Genomic DNA, 18,348 nt, shown 5'->3' with positions numbered 1-18,348 from the left:
GCATTCTGCTAGTGATGATCTTTTGAGGCAGAAAGTCCCAACTTCTTTCTTTCTCCTTTACTTCTCCAGCAAGAAAACTCCTATTAGCTAAGCACACCCCATGGTCCCTTGTAGCTCGGTGTGGCTAAGCTCTACTCAGTGAGATGTAAATGTTAGTGCTGGGTGAGACTTCTGAGAAGTATGTGAAAGGGCATGGCTCTTCTCCTCTTTCTCCTTCTGGCTTCTAGAATGCAAATGTGATGACTGGAGCTCAAGCAGCCATTTTGAGTCAGGAGGCAATCTGCTATGGCAGCAAGAGCATCGAGACATTAAGGAACCTGGCTCTGTGGTGACTTTGATTCCATCACTCCAACCTCTTTACTCTTTCATGAAATAGTATAAACTCCTACATGTTTAAGTCATTGTTATTCTGGGGTTATCTATTACATGTGACAAAATCTAGTCCTAACACACCTTCTGATCCCCAAGTCAAAACTGAGCCTTTATTTCTCTTTCTGTAACACACATAAATAACAATGCCTTGGTTTTTATTTTCCCTATGTTTATTTAAGTCTCTTAAAAGTGGAACACTCATTTCCCAACTCTCCTATCCATTCTCCCACAGGCTTGGGTTTTACAGAGATGGTTTAGAATTTTCAGCCTATTATGTTTTCTCATACAGCTCTCCTCTATTTTAAAAGTTCTTAATAACACAAAATAAAAATTCCACGTCACAGTAGCAATATCCTGTGAGATTAGTCTCTATGAGCCAAAGTGTGCACTGCCGCTCACTGCCCCCTCACTCTCCACATCCCCCACCCCAGGAACTCTGCTCTAATTGTCCTTAGGCTAGAGAACTTCGCTGGACATTTCCCTCAGGCACACTTACCAGATGACTTATGCTTTATGTCCTCACATGTGTGAAATGCCTTTCTTTCACAATGACCATGAGTGACAACTCAATGGGCACAGCAAGGACTGCAGCCCTCTCCCTTGAACAGTCTGGAGACCCCGGGCCACTGTCTTCCAGCCTCCAAGGCTGCATATAGGAGGCCCAATGTCAGCCTAATTCTCTCTACTTTGACAACAATCTGTTCTTTCTTCCTAAAAAATTTTAAGATTTTTCTCTCTCTTCTTGGAGTTTAGGACTTTTACTAGAAAGTAGGTCTGAGTGTTGGTTTTTGTGTGGGATGAAAGGATCCATTTAATCTGAAGAATCAAATCTTTCTTCAATTCAATGACATTTTCTTCTATTGTCTTCCTATTACTCCTCCATCTATTCTTTTTTCTCCTTCTGAAACTCCCATGACTCCATGCCAGGTCCCCTGGATAAGGTCTCCAAGGCCTTTCCCTGCGGACAGCATCTCACATTTTAGTTCATTATTTCCATTTCTTTTTATTATTTTTCTGGGTTTTGAGGCTTTTCTTCTACTGGACCTTCCAAACCACCAATTAAAGCCATGTTTTTTAGTTCCAGCAAGCCTCTGGTACACTTTAATTGCATCCTCGTCGGAATTCTCTAAAGTTCTCATACATCTTCTTCTATCCTGCCTCAAAGGACCCACTGCTCCAAGTGTGAAGCTTGGCTCCCCTCTTTCACTGGCCAGGTCCCCACAAAGCTGTCATGTGTCTTTGCCTCCCAGAGGGCGCAGGTTCATGTAGCCCATGCTCACGGCAGCAAGCTGCTCGAGCTACGGCGGCACTGGTGAGCCTGGACAACTCCAGCCTCTGTTCAAGGGGACCCACGTGAAATGGGCCGGCACACTGTGATCTTCCTGCTGAGACATGCGGAGAGGACCCCCTGCCCTCTGGTCCCCTTGTGATGACAGGGGCCAGGAGCATTTCTGCCCAGACCCCCTGGGATCCGTGAAATTGAGCAGTCCCTCTGAGGGCACAGGCAGCAAGTAGGTAGCTGCAGCCCTGCCCATGGAATCCATTTCTCATCCGACTCAAAAGCACAGAAAAGAGGAACCCCATTTCTAGAACTAGACTAACCTAGAGTCAAAACTCAACTCGGCCACTTACTTGCTGTGTGATCTTGGGAAAATGACTTATCTCCCAGTCTCAGTTTTCTCACGTCCTCTTACCTTTAAACCAAGTATTTCCAGCAAGCTCCTTAAAGGAACCAATCCCTCTGATATATAAGTTTCAGGGAACTTGCTTCTTCTAAGCACTGTATGAATTACTTGTACTGTAATCAAGGAAGCCTAGGGCCCTGGCAGGAAAGCATCAGAAACTTTACCTTCTACCACTTTGTGAGAGTAGCTTGACAGAAGGGTAAGGTACTAGGAAGAATCTGAAAAATATTGTAATATTTCAGCTTTTAACACTTTTGTGACTACTCCAATCTGAATAAGATCTCCTAGGATTCTTCTAGGCAGATATTCCCCTGTGGTCATATGTTGTCTCAAGACCTGAGAACCATGGCTGCAGAGGGGATGGGTGCTGAGAACCATGAGCGAGTCCACGTTGGTTCCCGTCTGGTGACACTTATTGAGCACCTACTGTGTGTAAGGCATGGAGCAAAGCACTGCATGGAACACAATAATGAGCAAGACACAGCCCCTGCCTTAAAAGTGCTTGACGTCTAGTCAAGGAGATAAGGGGGAGGTCAAAAAAAAGCAGACTGCGATGCAGACTGTGGCCAAGGCCACAAGAGGCCTTGATATGACATGTGTCATGACAAGTGTCATGACAGTTTAAAAGAAGGAAAGCTTAAGTGAGTCAGGAGAGCAGAAAAGCATGCTTAGAAGAGGTGTCGGGTAGGCTGGACAGAACCTCAGGGAGCGAGGCGGGGGGGAGGAAGTGGGCAGGAAGACAGGGGTTGACGAGTAGATTAGAGTCTCTGGAAGACCACGATCATGTCTTACTCACCTTCGTATTCCTTCCCCCATCCTCCCAGGGCCAAGCGTGACTCACACCACGGTTGGCCCTTTCTGACGAAGGCTCTGTGGCAAGGATAGCCCAAAGTGAGGAGGGAAGCTGAACTGAGAGAGAGGGGGCAGAGGTTTGTGGGGTGAGACAAGGACTCGACTGAGGTTTGGAGAAAGGAGATCACCCCAACTGTAGGGAGCATGACACAGAACGTTCGTCTTCTGACCAACAGGAGCAAAAGGATGACACCGAAACAGTGTGGCAACAAGAGCTTTTGCACGAGGAGGAGAGAGAGGAAGGAAAAAACCCTGATCCAAGAGTCAGGAGTGAAAACCCCAGAGCCCAAGTCTCTGGGTGTGGCTCACTGAGGACACCCGAGTCCCAGAAGCCCCTGTGCCCTCCACGGCCCCACAGGCTCGCGGCGGGAGGTTCTCTGACCTCACACCCAAACCAGCCGCACCTCTGGGTGCCACACCCTGGCCCTCTGCTCAAGAGGGCACAGGGCACCAGGGTCAGTGAACCCACTTACCAGGAACACGTGTTGGGCTTCATAATCCCAGGCCAACAGGATAAACCGTCCCAGCAGGTCTCTTTCCAAACAGGAGCCTCTGAAAAAGCAGGGGGGTAATTTGATTTACACGATGTTCCTTGTTTCTCGACACTCAACAAGGTCAGACCAAATATAGTACAACAAGATCTGATTCTGAGCCTGTTCTGTGAAATGTCACAAGCCTTCCCCATAGATCAATATGCGATACCATTTAGCCAATCGGGTAGCAAAGCCTGCCCTAAAATCACCAAAGTTAACTTAAATCTCTGTGGTCACTATTCTCCTTTCCCATCATGCTTTGGATACACGCTGGTGGAAGCACGGGAGGATCTGCCAGGAGACTCCACAGGAAGATGCATTCTGGCAGCTGCAAAGCCTGGCCAAGACCTCAGGAAGGGGCCCATGGGGAAAACTCAGGAGTACCTGGCACAAACACCCCAACCCTCAGAGCAAGTGGTCAGGGAGGCAGACCACGTGGCACAGGACAGGCATCCCGCAGAGCCGCTGCAGAGGGCCCTGGGGCCAGTCTGCCTTCCCTCCTACAGAGCACCCCCTCTCCGCATCCTCCACCATCCCCAGGAGGGCAACCTCATGACCTCTTCCACTGAGGAAAGCTGACTTCACCTCCCTTGGGTCCCTCCTTTAACCTGAAGTTTCCGCATCGTCTCCTGGCACCCGACTCCCAACTCTGAGGAAGAGGTGTCCGCCTGAGACCCAGGGCTACCCAGGGCACCGCCACCTCCCCTCCAGCAGCCCACTTTGCACCCTCAGCCTCCTCCACTCTCTTGATCCTTCCCCATGCCTGAGAACACCCGAAGTTCTCCCCAGTCTTTCAAACAGCTTCGGTCCTTGAGCTCCAGGCCTCATCCTCCCCGCACCACACCACCTTCCCACCACCCATTAGGTCAGCAGGACCTAACAGCTGAGCTTTGAACACGGTGCACCAGTCCCTCATCTCTCAGCCTCAATAACGACCTCGTTCTCCCCCTCTCCTCCTGTCTCCTCTGCTTGCCCCCTTCCCTTAGTCCTCCCACTTCCAGAGTTTCCTCGCAGCCCTTCCCCTGGGGTCCCTGGGACCCAAGGCGCTCAAGAGGCCAGGCTCTGCTTCCCTCTCTGGCTTCAGGCCACCCCCACCCCAGCCCACACTTCGTGTTCCAGAAGCAAGAAAACAACCCAAACACAGGCTGCTGACCCAAACCGACTAAGGCTCCCTCCTCACCACCTGCTTCCCGCAGCCAGGCCCCTGCTTGGGCTGCCCCTTCTGTTATGACCTTGAGCTACAGCTCATCAAACTCTCCAGTCCTTCACTACTAACAGCTGAACATGCATTGAGCAAGTACCTCTTACATACATAAGCTTTGTAAATTAAATATATGTTCTAAGGTACTGATATGTTCGTTACCTTACAAAACAAATGCAAAGATCAAAGGAAGAGATAAAGATGAAGTATGTTAAAATGATTATTTTACTCATCAATACAAAAAAACTTCCATTCTCACCATTAATCATAATTTGAGTGGAACATGACTGATAAGCTTCCTTCCGTCAGCGTTTTAAACAAACTTCCCATGGAAATGCAACATGCGTGCAGAAGAATGCATACAGGAACACAATGCAAGTGCACAGGTCAAAGGGGTCTCACAAAGTGAACACACCCAGGTCACAGCACCCGGATGGGGTGAAAACACCGTGATCCCCTCCAAAAACCCACCATACCTCCTTCCATCTCTACCAGCCTCCCACGGGTGGCCACCACTCTGGTTTTCAACAGCAGAGATTACGTCTGCCTATTTAAACTTTCTATGAATGGAGCCATACAGGACATGATCTTTTGTGCCTGAATGAACATTATGTTTGTGAAATTCATCCTGATTTTCCATGGTTGTTCACTTACTGTTTTCCCACTGTGGGAGTTTACCGTTCCTGTCCACTCTATACCAACGGACACTGGGACTGTTTCCAGCCTGGGCCATCACAGGGGTGCTGCTGTAAGCCTTCTGAGTGGTGCCATGTGGTACATTCATATGCCTTCATGCTGGGTTGATACCCAAGAGTGGAACTACCGGGTCATAGCTGATTAAATGTTCAGCTTTGTTGGATGATGGCAAGCAGTTCTCCAGACTGGCTAAACCGATCTACACACCCAGCAGCAGGCTGTGAGCATTCTGGCTGCTCCACATCTTTGCTAGCACTTGAAGTGCTGGCATGCTCAGCTGCATGCCAATCAACTGATTCTTTGCGACCCCACGGGCTGCAGTCCTGCAGGCCCCTCTGTCCATGGAGTTTCCCAGGCAAAAACACTGGAATGAGGGCCTTCCCTGGTGGTCCAGTGGTTAAGACTTCGCCTTGCAATGCAGGGGGTGCAGGTTTGATCCCTGGTTGGGAAGGTAAGATCCCACATGCTTCGCAGCCAAAAAAACAAAACATACAACAAAAACACTGGACTGAGTTGCCACTTCCTTCTCTGGGGATCTTCCCAACCCAGGGATCAAACCCACATCTTTCGCATTTCCTGCACTGGCAGGTGGATTTTTTTATCACTGTGCCAGCACTTGAAATAGTCTTCTTTTTTTATTATTATTATTTTAGTGGCCCTGATCAGTAAGATATCACAAAGTCAGTATTATGATCACCTTTAAAGAAGACTGAAATTAAGTGCCTCTCTCGAGGCTCACAAAACTAAGCGACTCAGAGCAGGAACCAAGGTTTTCTGACTCCAAACAGTGTACTGTTGCAACCTGCAGCCACTTCTTCTCCTGGCTAACCCCAACTCCTCTTTCCTCTGAGAAGCAATCTCTGATCGCCCAGCCAGGTAAAGCCATCTGGCTTATGGCCTCTGAGCACCTTGTACTCTTCTTTTGTAGCCACTGTCAGTGCTCTAATTAACCTTTCCAACACTTATTTGTTTTATTTTGGACTTATTTTTACACTTACATACCTCTGCTGCTGCTGCTAAGTTGCTTCGGTCATGTCCGACTCTTTGCGACCCCATAGACGGCAGCCCACCAGGCTCCCCCGTCCCTGGGATTCTCCAGGCAAGAACATTGGAGTGGGTTGCCATTTCCTTCTCCAATGCAGGAAAGTAAAAAGTGAAAGTGAAGTCACTCAGTCATGTCCGACTCTTCACGACCCCATGGACTGCAGCCCACCAGGCTCCTCTGTCCATGGGATTTTCCAGGCAAGAGTACTGGAGTGGGGTGCCATTGCCTTCTCCCATTCAAATGCTAGTACTTCCCAATTTTATACATTAAGTAGGCTTCCCTGGTGGCTCAGACAGCAAAGAATTCACCTGCAATACAGGAGACCTGGGTTTGATTCCTGGGTTGGGAAGATCCCCTGGAGAAGGGAATGGCAACCCACTCCAGCCATGGACAGAGGAGCCTGGCAGGCTACAGTCCATAGGGTTGCAAAGAGTTGGACACAACTGAGTGACTAACACACACACACAGAGAATAACCTTTCCTGGTTGGGCGTTGGCTCAGCCATCGTGCCCCCACCACACAGAGCCTCACTGGAAACTGCCTTTTGATGGACGTGGTCTATGAGCAACACTACATGAGAGGCAGGCAGCTGCTGAGAAACTGCAACACACAGATGGAAGTCCACAGGTTTTACAGGTGGAGAGTCAGGACGCCTGAGTCTGAAAACCCTGGCAAAGTCCATCCACCCTCATGTGGAAAGCAGGAAGAGCAGCCCTGATGACCTCTCACCTTCAGATCTGACTGACACTGTATCTGATAAGCACAAAGTCTGCAGCAGTGCTCACAGCAAAAGAGCCCAAGGCAGGTACACCCAGAGATAAATTAGAAAAACAGGCTAACTGAAGCAATTAGCATCTTTTGAAAGCATCAAAATAATGCTACATATCAGGGCTTCCCAGGTGGCACTCATGGTGAAGAAACTGATTACCAAAGCAGGAGAAGTAAGAGATGAGAGTTCAATTGCTGGGTCGGGAAGATCCCCTGGAGGCATGGCCATTCCAGTATTCTTGCCTGCAGAATCCCATGGACAGAGAAGCCTGGCAGGCTACAGTCCATAGGGTCATAAAAAGTCACAGAAAGCGAAGAGAAACTAAAGAGCCTCTTGACAATCACGAAAGAGCAGAGTGAAAAAGTTGGCTTAAAACTCAACATTCAAAAAACTAAGATCCTGGCATCCGATCCCATCACTTCATGGCAAACAGAAGGTGCAAACAGTGACAGATTTTCTTTTCCTGGGCTCCAAAATCACTGCGGATGGTGACTGCAGCCGTGAAACTAAACGACACTTGCTCCTTGCAAGGAAAGCTATGACAAACCTAGACAGTGTATCAAGAAGCAGAGATGTCACCTTGCTGACAAAGGTTCACATAGTCGAAGCTATGGTTTTTTCCAGTAGTCACATATGGATGTGAGAGTTGGGCCATGAAGAGGGCTGAGCGCTGAAGAATGGATGTTTTTGAATTGCGGTGCGGGAGAAGACTCTTGAGAGTCCCTTGGACTGCAAGGAAATCAAACCAGTCAATCCTAAAGGGAAACAATCCTGAATATTCATTGGAAGGACTGAAGCTGAAGCTCCAATACTTTGGCCATCTGAGGCAAAGAGCCACCTCACTGGAAAAGACCCTGATGCTGGGAAAGACTGAGGGTAGGAGAAGGGGACAACAGAGGGTAAGATGGTTGGATGGCATCACTGATGCGATAGACATGAGTTTGAGTGGGCTCTGGGAGTTAGTGATGGACAGGGAAGCCTGGCGTGCTGCAGTCCATAGGGTCGCAAAGAGTCGGACAAGACTCCATGACTAAACAATGACAACAACGCTACATATCAGTCAGCAAGTAACTTCTACTCTTACCAAAAATTTTCCCAAAAAGAACAAATTCTAATCTTAGTCACCGACCAATCAGCACATACACCAATCCTGAACCTTCGTTGTGTACACGAAAGATCAGTGTTTCCTGATCTCAGACCTTAAAGCCATCGTCCCAAATTGAACTCAACTTTTCAAATTATCAGGAAAAAACAACTAAAACCAAGAGGAACTGCTGCAAGAACCTTTTCTCCATGAATCTATTTACCTGTCTCACCTGTGGCTCTTCCAATGTGTGTCAGAAACCACACCTCAAGGCAGCATGGGCTGTGAGAAAAGACACTTGAGAAGCCCTCTGTGTCTCCCATAGCTCCATCTTGGGCAATCTGTTCACCCTCTCTGAGCTTCAGTTTTCTCCTCCAAAGACCAAAGTCGACCCCCACCTACCCCGCAGAATCAATATGAGGCTAAAAAACAAGGTGTCGAGACTTTGTAAAGTGCTCAAATATTTTATGATGAAGGGACCTCAGATCCAACAGCTTTCTCGTTTTACAGGTTCAGATCAGTCACTGGGCTCTCGCCCTTTATTCCATGTGTCCCTGTAACAAACATTTATGGACTACTTACTCCGTGCCGGAAGCTGCGCCAGGCACGGAGGACCGGATGGTGGGCAGAGAAGCCACAGTCCGTGGTGTGACAGGATGGCACACACCGTACCGGGGGACTCACAGTTACGCTGAAGAGCAAGCTGTTACACCTGCGGGCCACGTAAACCATTTGGCTTTTTTCTGAGAGAAACCAGAAGCAGAGGGAACACCACACTCAGATTGTTCTGGCTGCCGGTTACTAGCCCTGGGCTAGGCCCTGAACGTGGAGAAAAAATGCAGACTGACTCTGCAAAGTCTGGGATCGGGGTGAGAGGAAGCTGAGGCCGGTCACACAGTGTTACTACCCGCTACACCAGGGCGCTGTGGGAACCCAGTGGGAACAACCCTAGACACCAGTGGACTCAAAGTGCTAGAGATACGGGGCCTAGAGAAGGGGGGGGGGGGGGGGAAACAAAACAGCTACAGAGAGGGCACAGAACAAGAAATATCAACATAGTGAAAGTCCCTAATTCCACATAACAGACTTGATTGCCACAAAAAGAGACACACCAAATTCTCCAGAATTCACTAATTTGTTTTCCATAAATATTTAGTAACTCAGAAATGTATCAAAAGCACAGATTTCCCCTGACCTACTTATCAAGCTCATACAAGAGTGGGTGAGAATTACTGTATCCAATAAATACGAACTTAATTATTCATCATTCTTTCTTTTGTCTCTAATAAGATGATTTTCATGGGAACTTTTTTTTTCAAGGAAACTTTTGACAGTTGAGGCAAATATTTACATTTTCTTCTGATTACTCAAGTAACTGTCTTAACCTTAAAATACAATCAGATAATAAAAACATTTAAATCCTAATGAGGGAAAAGTATAATGTTGCATGAGTTTATATTATATATGAGTTTATACTAAAGTCCCATTATTCACATGGAATCACAGAACAGGGGGACAGCAAGAACTTGGGAAACCAGCCTTCAGTTCCTGGACGGGTCTGAGACAGGCCCACCCACGAGGTTGACTCCATCCTCCCACGCACCAGCATCTTCTGCTTTTGTGGGGGTCCAGGCTTGCGTGCACAGTCCCAAGGCAGGCTGAGCACTGCCTGCTAGCCGGGGTGCTCCCAGCAGCCTGCCACCCTCTCCACACTTTCCACATGCAATAACTCACATAACTCATAGGCAGTAAGTGAGCATCCCCCCAAACAGGCATCCTGACAGCCCTGGATGTCAACAGGTTAACAGAGCTCACCCTGACTGAATGTTCATGACGTGGAGCACTATGCCAAGCCCTGTTCCTCTCATCTCCTTAAAGTCAGGTAAGAACCAGGGGGAGGTAAGTATCATTGTGCTTCCCGTGTTGATTAGCAAACAGAGCATTGGTCACTTGCCTGAAGCCACAGGGCTAGCAAGTGGGGCCGGGACATAAACCCACACAAGCCTGACTTCAAGGTCTGCTAGAAGTGCTGCCCTGTCTGCTTCGCCGACACTGAGGCGGTGTCTCCTGTAGAGAACACAATGGACCTGAAAGCTCTGCAAAATAATGGGGGTGGGGGGAATGTGCCTCTCCGGGTCTGCACAGTCTGCTCTCCTCAGAAAGTGCAGGTGAGACAAGCCGGACTCATGCCTCCCGTGCGGAAAAGCCATGGAACTGATCAGTGCAGGGGATCAAAGAGAAGGGGCTCGGGGTGGTGCTGGGCTGGGACCACCTGTGAGAAGGCCCCAAGCAGAAAAGGGAGAAGAATCACTTGTGGGCCCGTGAGGAAAGCCCCAAGGACTCCTCGAGCACTCTATGACCTCAGAGCTGGTTTCTCAGACGCCGTGGCCATCACCTTCACCTTCACCACTGACTGGCACCATCACCGCTACACTGGAACCCAGAGAAAACAGCCAAACGAGTGCTTCCTGGTGCTGCCCCAACACTAAGGATAATCAAGTACAATGAGCACTCTGTAAGCATAAGTTTCTGTCAGGCAGGGCGCTGAGCAACCCACAGCATTATTTCACAGAATCTCCAACAACAGCCTCCAGGCAGGTAACCCTGCCATTCCCATTATCGTCACTGAGACTAACAATGGGAAAGACGCTTGCCCACAGTTACAAAGGTTGTGTGTGGATGAGTCAGAATCGGAACCCAGGTCTAGCGCCAGAGTTGGAATCTGCTTGGCCACATCACTTGGGGTCCTCTGTCGTCACCACTCCCCTTCTGGTCACGTTCTGTTTGCACCTGATTCCTCCACTAGCCGTCAGCTCCGAGGGTAGGACACAACTCTTCCATCTCCACGTGGCCAGCACTCAGCAAAGAGCTGGGCCCAAAGCAAGAGCACAGCAAGGCTGGTGGATGAATGCCCACAGGAAGGAAGTGGCCCCAGAAATGCCTCAGGATGCCCCTCGAGGAGGCCAACCCAACCACTGCTCCCCATCCCTCATCAGCAACTACAGACCACCTACTCAGCTCCCTGCGGCCTGCTCCTCCACTAGCCCACCTCAGCAGCCACACTTCTGAGGAAGGGGAAGGTGAGCTTCAGCAAGCGTGAGCAGTTCATTTTCAGACTTATCCTTCTTTCTGTTTCCCCGTCTTGTCCTGGACTATCTGGAGCAAATAGTTCTTCCCTCTCCCAAGACTCAGTAGGACAAGTACCACCATTCAGACCCAAAACCTACAGCTGGCAGACAGCTGTGTGTGTCTCGGTCAGCACTCAAGTACCTGGAGAATGAAGCAACAGAGTCCAGAGTCTGGGTTTCATCAGAGACCTGAAGACCTATCGAGAAGAGTGTGCCAGCATTTGGTAGCATGACTTGTCTGAGCAGAGGTCCATCATGAGGTCCACCAAGAGTCTACCCTGGAAACGCGGGAGCAAAGAAAGTAGGAGACTTTCCCTGTGCAGAGGAGACACGGGCATAAAACAACGCGTGCGATAGCGAGGTGTATGCTCCAATCCAGGTTACTCACACAAGAATGCCAAGGGAGCGCAGACAGGAGTGGTCACTTGCAGAAGAATTCAGTGGGTTTCACAGAGGAGGTGGCAAGCCATTCCCAAACCACAAAGGGAGAAGTCATTGTTTCCTGCCTCCATGACCCCCACACTGCCCAATTCCGCACCCCTGGGCCCTGTTCTAGCTTCAGTGACCTGTGTGCCAGTCTCCCTGCAGAGCATGTGAGCACCTCATGAGGGCAAGGACTTTGAGCATCTCCTGTGGCTCACCCTCCACCGCCCAGTAAGTGTCTGCTAACAAAGATTATTAATAACCCAGCAGCTACCCCTTGTGGAGCATCTACCAAGACCTATTCCCGCAAGTACTTCCCACACATGATCTCGTTTCTTCTTCACAAAAAGCCCCCAAAGGCAGATCCTATTATCACCATCCATTTAACAGATAAGGAAACTGAAAGGAAGGAAGATTAGGTAAATTGCCCCAAGTCATATCGCTGGTAAGTGACAGGGCTGGACTTTGAATCACGGGCTGAAGGGAAAACCAGTTTTCAATTACTAGTGAACAAATCCCTTTTCCTTTCTCTTTCTGTGTCTGCCTTGCATCCAGATACATGGACTGCCCTTTAGTCTACTGTTCACTGGAACTGGAGCCTTTTCTTCCCTCGAGAAAAACAAGGGCTGTCTCTTGTTAGTCTTCTAAACAATGACTGCTGACCATTACTGAGTAAACATCAGGGAGAGTGGGGGAGAGTGGAGACACAAAATTGTGCTCAAGGCGTCGGTGAAAAAAAACATCTATTAAAGAGGAACTGTGTGTACCAATTAGAACATTTTCCAATGCTGGGACACTTTCCAAAAGAAATCAAGTAAATAAACACAGGAGCAAAAGTATGTATAGGATGCTATTCTTTGCGTAAGAGAAAGAATATATAACAAACAAGAAAATGATAATAGTGGTTACCACTAGAGAGAAGACTGGGAACTGGAAGCTTGAGACAAGAAAGACACTTACTTTACAATTTTCCCCCCTTGAAATACTTATCTTTTAGAAAAAAAAAAAAATCTATGTGTGATTTTTTTTTAATTCTTAAAAAAAATAAGATAAAAACATCATTTAAAGAAACTCCTTATTGCCAAGCCTTTTCCAAATGCTCACGTACATATGACTGCAACCATGAAAAAAAACTTGTATGTTTGTGAAAATTGGAGTGAACTTAATTTGTAGTGAAAGAGGACTGTGAAATAACTTTCGTCTTTCATGTTGAGCTTCACTAATTTCACGATAAAGCTGTTGCAACTTTTTTTTCTTCAATAAACAAAATGCACTTTGAAGGTACAGATACAACATCCATATAAGCAGCAGGGATAAGATGCCACACCTTCTTCTGAAAGTCCCTCATTCGTCCCTTCAACAAGTATTTAATGAGCACCTACTGTGTGCCAGACAAAGCACTCAACAGGTATTTTTTGATAAACAGTTCAGTTGGTAAAGAATCTGCCTGCAATGCAGGAGACCCTGGTTTGATTCCTGGGTTGGGAAGATCCGCTGGAGAAGGGATGGGTTACCCACTCTAGTATTCTTGGGCTTCCCTTGTGGCTCAGCTGGTAAAGAATCTGCCTGCAATGTGGGAGACCTGGGTTGGGAAGATCCCTGGAGAAGGGAAAGGCTACCTACTCCAGTATTCTGGCCTGGGGAATTCTATGGACTGTATAGTCCATGGGGTCACAAAGAGTTGGACAACTGAGAGGCTTTCACTTTCACTATGTGCCAGGCAAAGCACTCAACAGGTATTTTTAAAAGAAGAACTAAGTAACGGGTCATCAGTGTCCTCCCTCCTGCCCTGCGGGAAAACATGCTCATCAGAATGCCAGAGCTAGGATCACTCTTGCCTGATGTTCACATATCCTCTCTCAGCTAAGAAAACTGAGGCCTGGACAGGGGAAGGCCTGACAGAGGTCACACGAGAAGCGAAGGCCTCACAATGACCAGTCCTGCTCTCCTTACATAGGACGTTCTATTTTGTTGTGTTGAAAGATGGGTGGTCAGGGAGGGGCAGAAACAAACCCTAACAACAAAGGCCTAATACATCAGGTGTCTTCACGTATCTAGCCACGTGTACTCTTCACAGCAACCTCTCAAGGTGGGCATGATTATCCCTGTGTTATAAATAAGGAGACTAAAGCTCTGAGAAGTCAAGAAACTGGTGTGTGAGGCTTCGAAGGCAGCTCTGTCTGACTTCCGAGCCAGAGCTCTTACCCTCCATGCTGAAAAGGAAAATCAAGTTTAAAAGGTAGACTGGAGCCATATCACGGAGAACCCTGGATGCGATATTTTCATTAATGAAGTTTCTCTCTCAACCTTGGATGCGGTCACTCAAACACTACCAACCAAAAAGCCAATTCTCTCATTACCCAATACATTTTCTAGCTCTCGTGGACCACCAAGTTTGGGCTTTCCTTTGAACCCACAGAGCACGATCATTACCCAGAGCACAGCACTCTCTGAGTCATTTACATAGTTTCTGCTGGGACAGTACGGGATGCCTTTAGAGCCTCTGGGTCCTGCCACACGAGCACAGACCCCAGTAAGGACCCACATCTGAGACAACATCCCCATGATGCCACTGGGTCATGCCACACCAAATGGTAGTGAGAGAGGCCAGCACCATGGCAGTTGGTTCCCCAAAGTCCCAGTGCCTGAAACGAAGAAAAGTGCAGGTTCATTCAGGAGAAGCCTCCTCCTGCCGCTCTTCTGTCCATGCAACACAGGTGGGACGAACTGGTCACACTGCTGGTGAGCAAAGGCAATGAGGTCACACGCTTGGCTATGGGATACTCTTCCAAATAGGAGGGAGTCCCATCATCTTGCTTTCCTCTCTCCATCACATGGAAACCTAACCAAGTTTTGGCATTCCCCTCTTTTGGGTGTCTTCCTTCTGGAATGTGATAAAAATCAGTGTTTATACTCGGATGGGGAAGGGAAATTCCATAAGGCTCAAGTCTGAGCTTCGTGTTCCAATTCAGAGTCTTCACTGGAGTTGGGGTCTAAAGGTCAGCAAACAATTAAATGTTCTGGTGCTTTCCATCTGCCACAGCTGCCTCACAGGCCTCATAGGAAGCAGGAGTCACCATCCCACCACAAACCTCATCCCCACTACCTACCTCAGCCCCACCTCGAACAAGAAAGCGGTCTACCGATTAGAAATCCCCTCCACAGGCTTCCCTGGTGGCTCAGTGGTAAAGAATCCGCCTGCCATTGCAGGAGTCACAGGTGCTATCCCTGATCTGGGAAGATACTACATACCTCGGAGCAGCTAAGCACGTGCAACCCAATGACAGCTTGTACTCTAGAGCCCACAGCTCTCTAGAGAGCCACGACTCCTGAAGCCTGCACGCCCTAGAGCCCATGGTCTGCAACAAGAGAAGCCTCAGCAATGAGAAGCCCTCGCACCACAACAAACAGTAGCCCCCACTCGCTGCAACTAGAGAAAAGCCTGCACAGCAATGAAGATCCAGCAAAGCCAAAACTAAATTGATTGATTAAATTAAAAAAAAAATCCCCTCCTCTTTCGACCCTCAGTTTCCAAACACAATCTGCCCACTAGCACAGAGGCAGCAGACTCATAGCTTTACACAAAGATGTCCTCAGTCTGTCCCACCCTCACAAGCCCCCTGAGGGGAACACAAGGCAGGTACCAGGATGCACACCTCGCATAGGAAGAAACAAAGCTCAGAGGTGAGAGACTGTCCCAGGCAACGAAGAGGCAAAAGCCTCTGAACCCTCATTCCTGTTCTGCCCCCTCACCAGGCTGCCACTTCAATCTTCTGGAGACGACCACTGTTAAGATTTGCAGCAGCCTCCAGGTCCCAGGAGCCAGTCGGCCAAGAACCCTTCCACCCTTCCAGCTTCACACTAACTACTCTTCAAGCACACACATTTCTCAACAGCTGATAGAATGAAAGCCAACGGGCGGCCCCCACCCCACTCCGCCCCAATCGAGGCATGCCCCCTGCAACAGCGACACGAAAAAGCCTCCCCGAGATTGAAAACCAGTGCGCCCCACGTCAGGCCACTGCGAGGCATAGGGGAAGCCGCCGGCCTAGTAACCAGGGCAGCTGAGACCCAAGTCCGACTCAGGAGGAGCACAGGCAAGGCCGAGCTGGCCCTTCCGGCCCAGCGGCGGCAACCCTCGAAGCCTCCAGAATCCTCAGAAAGCCCAAAGCTCCTGCTTCCCCTCAAAAAAAAAAAAAAAAAATCCCGGCAGAGGAGAAAGCAGCATTCCCTTCTCCCCGCGACCCCTCACTCACCCTCTGGCCGCTGCTCACCTGGGGCCCCCGCTTCCGGACCTGCAACCACTCGGGGCCCCGCCCCCCCCCCCCCCGCAGGTCTCCCCGGCCCCGCCCCCCTTGCACCTGTGGTGTCCTCAAGGCCCGGCCGGTCCGGCCGCTTCGGCCTCACCTCGCAGCCCCCTCCCCCTGGCAAACCTGTGGTTCCCACCTGGCCCCGCCCCCCCCGCACCTGCAGCCCCTCAGCCCTTCCTAACTGCCTCCTCCAGCCCCGCCCCACGCACCTGCGGCCTTTCCCCAACTCCAAACCCGCCCCTCCACACACACACCTGCCGTCCCCCAGACCAAAACCCCCATCCCCATCACGCACCTAAAGCCCCCCGGCCCGGCCCCAGTGCCCCCCAGACCGCCTGAAACAACCCCACCACCACCACCCCCCAGCCCCGCCTCCCGCCCCAAGGCCCCACCCCTGCCGGGCGGCAGGCACCCCCGCCTAAGGGTCCCGCCCCTCGCACCTGCAGCTCTCTCCGGCCCGGCCCTCAGGGTCCCGCCCCGCCCCGCCGGCCGCTCCTCTCACCGCCCGCTCTCGCCGCCGCAGTCCTGGCCGGTCACCTTGACGCGGGCCGCAGCGGCTGCCGCCGCCTCCTCATGGCCCTGGGAACGGCCCAGGCGGCAGCGGCGACTTCGCTCGGAGGCTGGAGCCGGGCCGAGCCGGGCCAGGGCCGGGCCGGGCGCAGCTGGAGCGCGGGCCGACGCGGGAGCAGAGCCGGTGCCCAGCCGCAGTAGGAACCGTCCGCTCCTGGAGGGGGGGGTGGTCTGAGCGGCGGGCCTCTCAGCCAATAGGCGCGCGGAATCGGACTCCTCTCCCCAATCAGCTCACTGCAGAGGCGGAGACACGCAAATCGGCCGGCTGGGCGCTCCAGTGCGCAGCCGCTGCAACCCAGGTCCTCCCTGGCCTCGGCCTCCGCTAGAAGCCCTCAGACGCGGTCTCCGCCTGCAAGGATGCTCTGCAGCCTGCACACTCCGATCAGCGCCCCGCCACGCCCATCTTCTTCCTAGAAATAGCAGTGCATCTTATTCCCCATACATCCTTCCAGGCCTCATACAGTTTCCCTTTGAAATCCCTACCTAAGATTCATTTGTTTTTCAACAACAAAAAAATGGCTTTGTGAGAAACATCACCTGAATGCCCATTCTTTATGACTCGGAGGTAGGCACAGAACACAGAACATCAAAGCCAGAAGAAACCTTCGGGAGCCTCGAGTCCAATCCATTTCATTTATATCTGGGCAAAATCAGGCCTCTCGAGGTAAAAAGACTTGCCCAAGACCACATAAGTACAAAGCTGGGAAATGGAGTTGTCTCATCTTTCGGCTCCCAGATCCTTTTCTCTGTGCCACGCACGATGAGATGAGCAGAAAGGTTAAGTCATTTGATCAAAAGACCCCCGAGATAATAAGTTGTAAAGGCGGCGGAAGCCAGTTCTGTGAAGCCCTGCAAGTCAGAACCACAGAAAATCTCTGTTCTGCCTCCCACAGAATGGAGGCTCTATGTCCTACGTTACTCTGAATGATTCTTGGATGCACAAACAAGTAGTATAAGTCATTTCTGACAACTTTCGAATTCATTCTGCAGTAATATCAGAGTATGAAAAGATTTGTTACTGTCTTCCCATAGCTGATGGAAGAAAAAGAGAGAAACAAATGAACAGAAGAGAAACAGGGTCAGTGGAAATTAATGCATTTCTAAATCTTCAGGGATCTCCAAGGGAAATTTCTGCCATCTTGCATTAAGATAAGAATAATTATCAAAGAAGCTACTTAGCTATTTTACTGAAAGAGAACAGGAGACAATACAATGCAATGATTCATTCTGCTCAGAACCTCTGTATTCAGAAATGCACAGGGTGGGGGTTGAGTGCTAAAGCTGGGAACTTTTGACTACCTGAGTCCAAACTCTGCTTCTGCCACCAGCAAGTTGTGTGTAGATTAGCACTTTACTTACTGTCTATGGGCCTCGGTTTCTTTCTTGAAAAATAAGTGTGCTGAAAATAGCACCCTCTTCAGAAAGACTGCTGGGAAGATTAAATGAGATGACATGTGGAAGAAGCCCTAGTACCTAACAGTAGCTCAGTAAACATTAGCTGTTGTTATTTCTACCTGTGTGACTTAGGGCAAGCGTGGAAGTTCAGCACAGTGTGTGTAATATATGCTTGCTAAATGGCATCTCTTATTTTTAAAATGATTATGCATAACTTCTAAGTTTTCTTCAATTAACATAGATTCTTTTGTAATATATCAAAAAGTTATTGTAAACCCAAATTTA

The 18,348-nt window shown here is 49.6% G+C and overlaps 1 protein-coding gene across 13 annotated transcripts in view; it reads right to left on the bottom strand.

The window, feature by feature from the left end:
* RALGPS1 (Ral GEF with PH domain and SH3 binding motif 1) overlaps positions 1-16,813 on the bottom strand; it is a 302,934-nt gene extending 286,121 nt beyond the window's left edge. For 8 of the 13 annotated variants that reach the window (XM_027556304.1, XM_027556297.1, XM_027556305.1 and 5 more), the window contains exons 1-2: positions 16,601-16,813; positions 3,383-3,461 (exon numbers count right to left, since the gene is read on the bottom strand). The gene's annotated coding sequence lies outside the window, so the exon portion shown is untranslated. Of the gene's footprint in view, positions 1-3,382; positions 3,462-11,507; positions 11,528-16,044; positions 16,082-16,538 lie in introns of those variants that run through there. The other 5 variants (XM_027556300.1, XM_027556298.1, XM_027556301.1 and 2 more) reach the window with 5 other exon arrangements.
* Between the last annotated feature and the right edge of the window lie 1,535 nt (positions 16,814-18,348).

This window comes from Bos indicus x Bos taurus, chromosome 11 (genome assembly GCF_003369695.1).
Source record: "Bos indicus x Bos taurus breed Angus x Brahman F1 hybrid chromosome 11, Bos_hybrid_MaternalHap_v2.0, whole genome shotgun sequence".
Lineage (NCBI taxonomy): Eukaryota > Metazoa > Chordata > Mammalia > Artiodactyla > Bovidae > Bos > Bos indicus x Bos taurus.
This window is presented reverse-complemented; position numbering and strand designations above follow the sequence as displayed.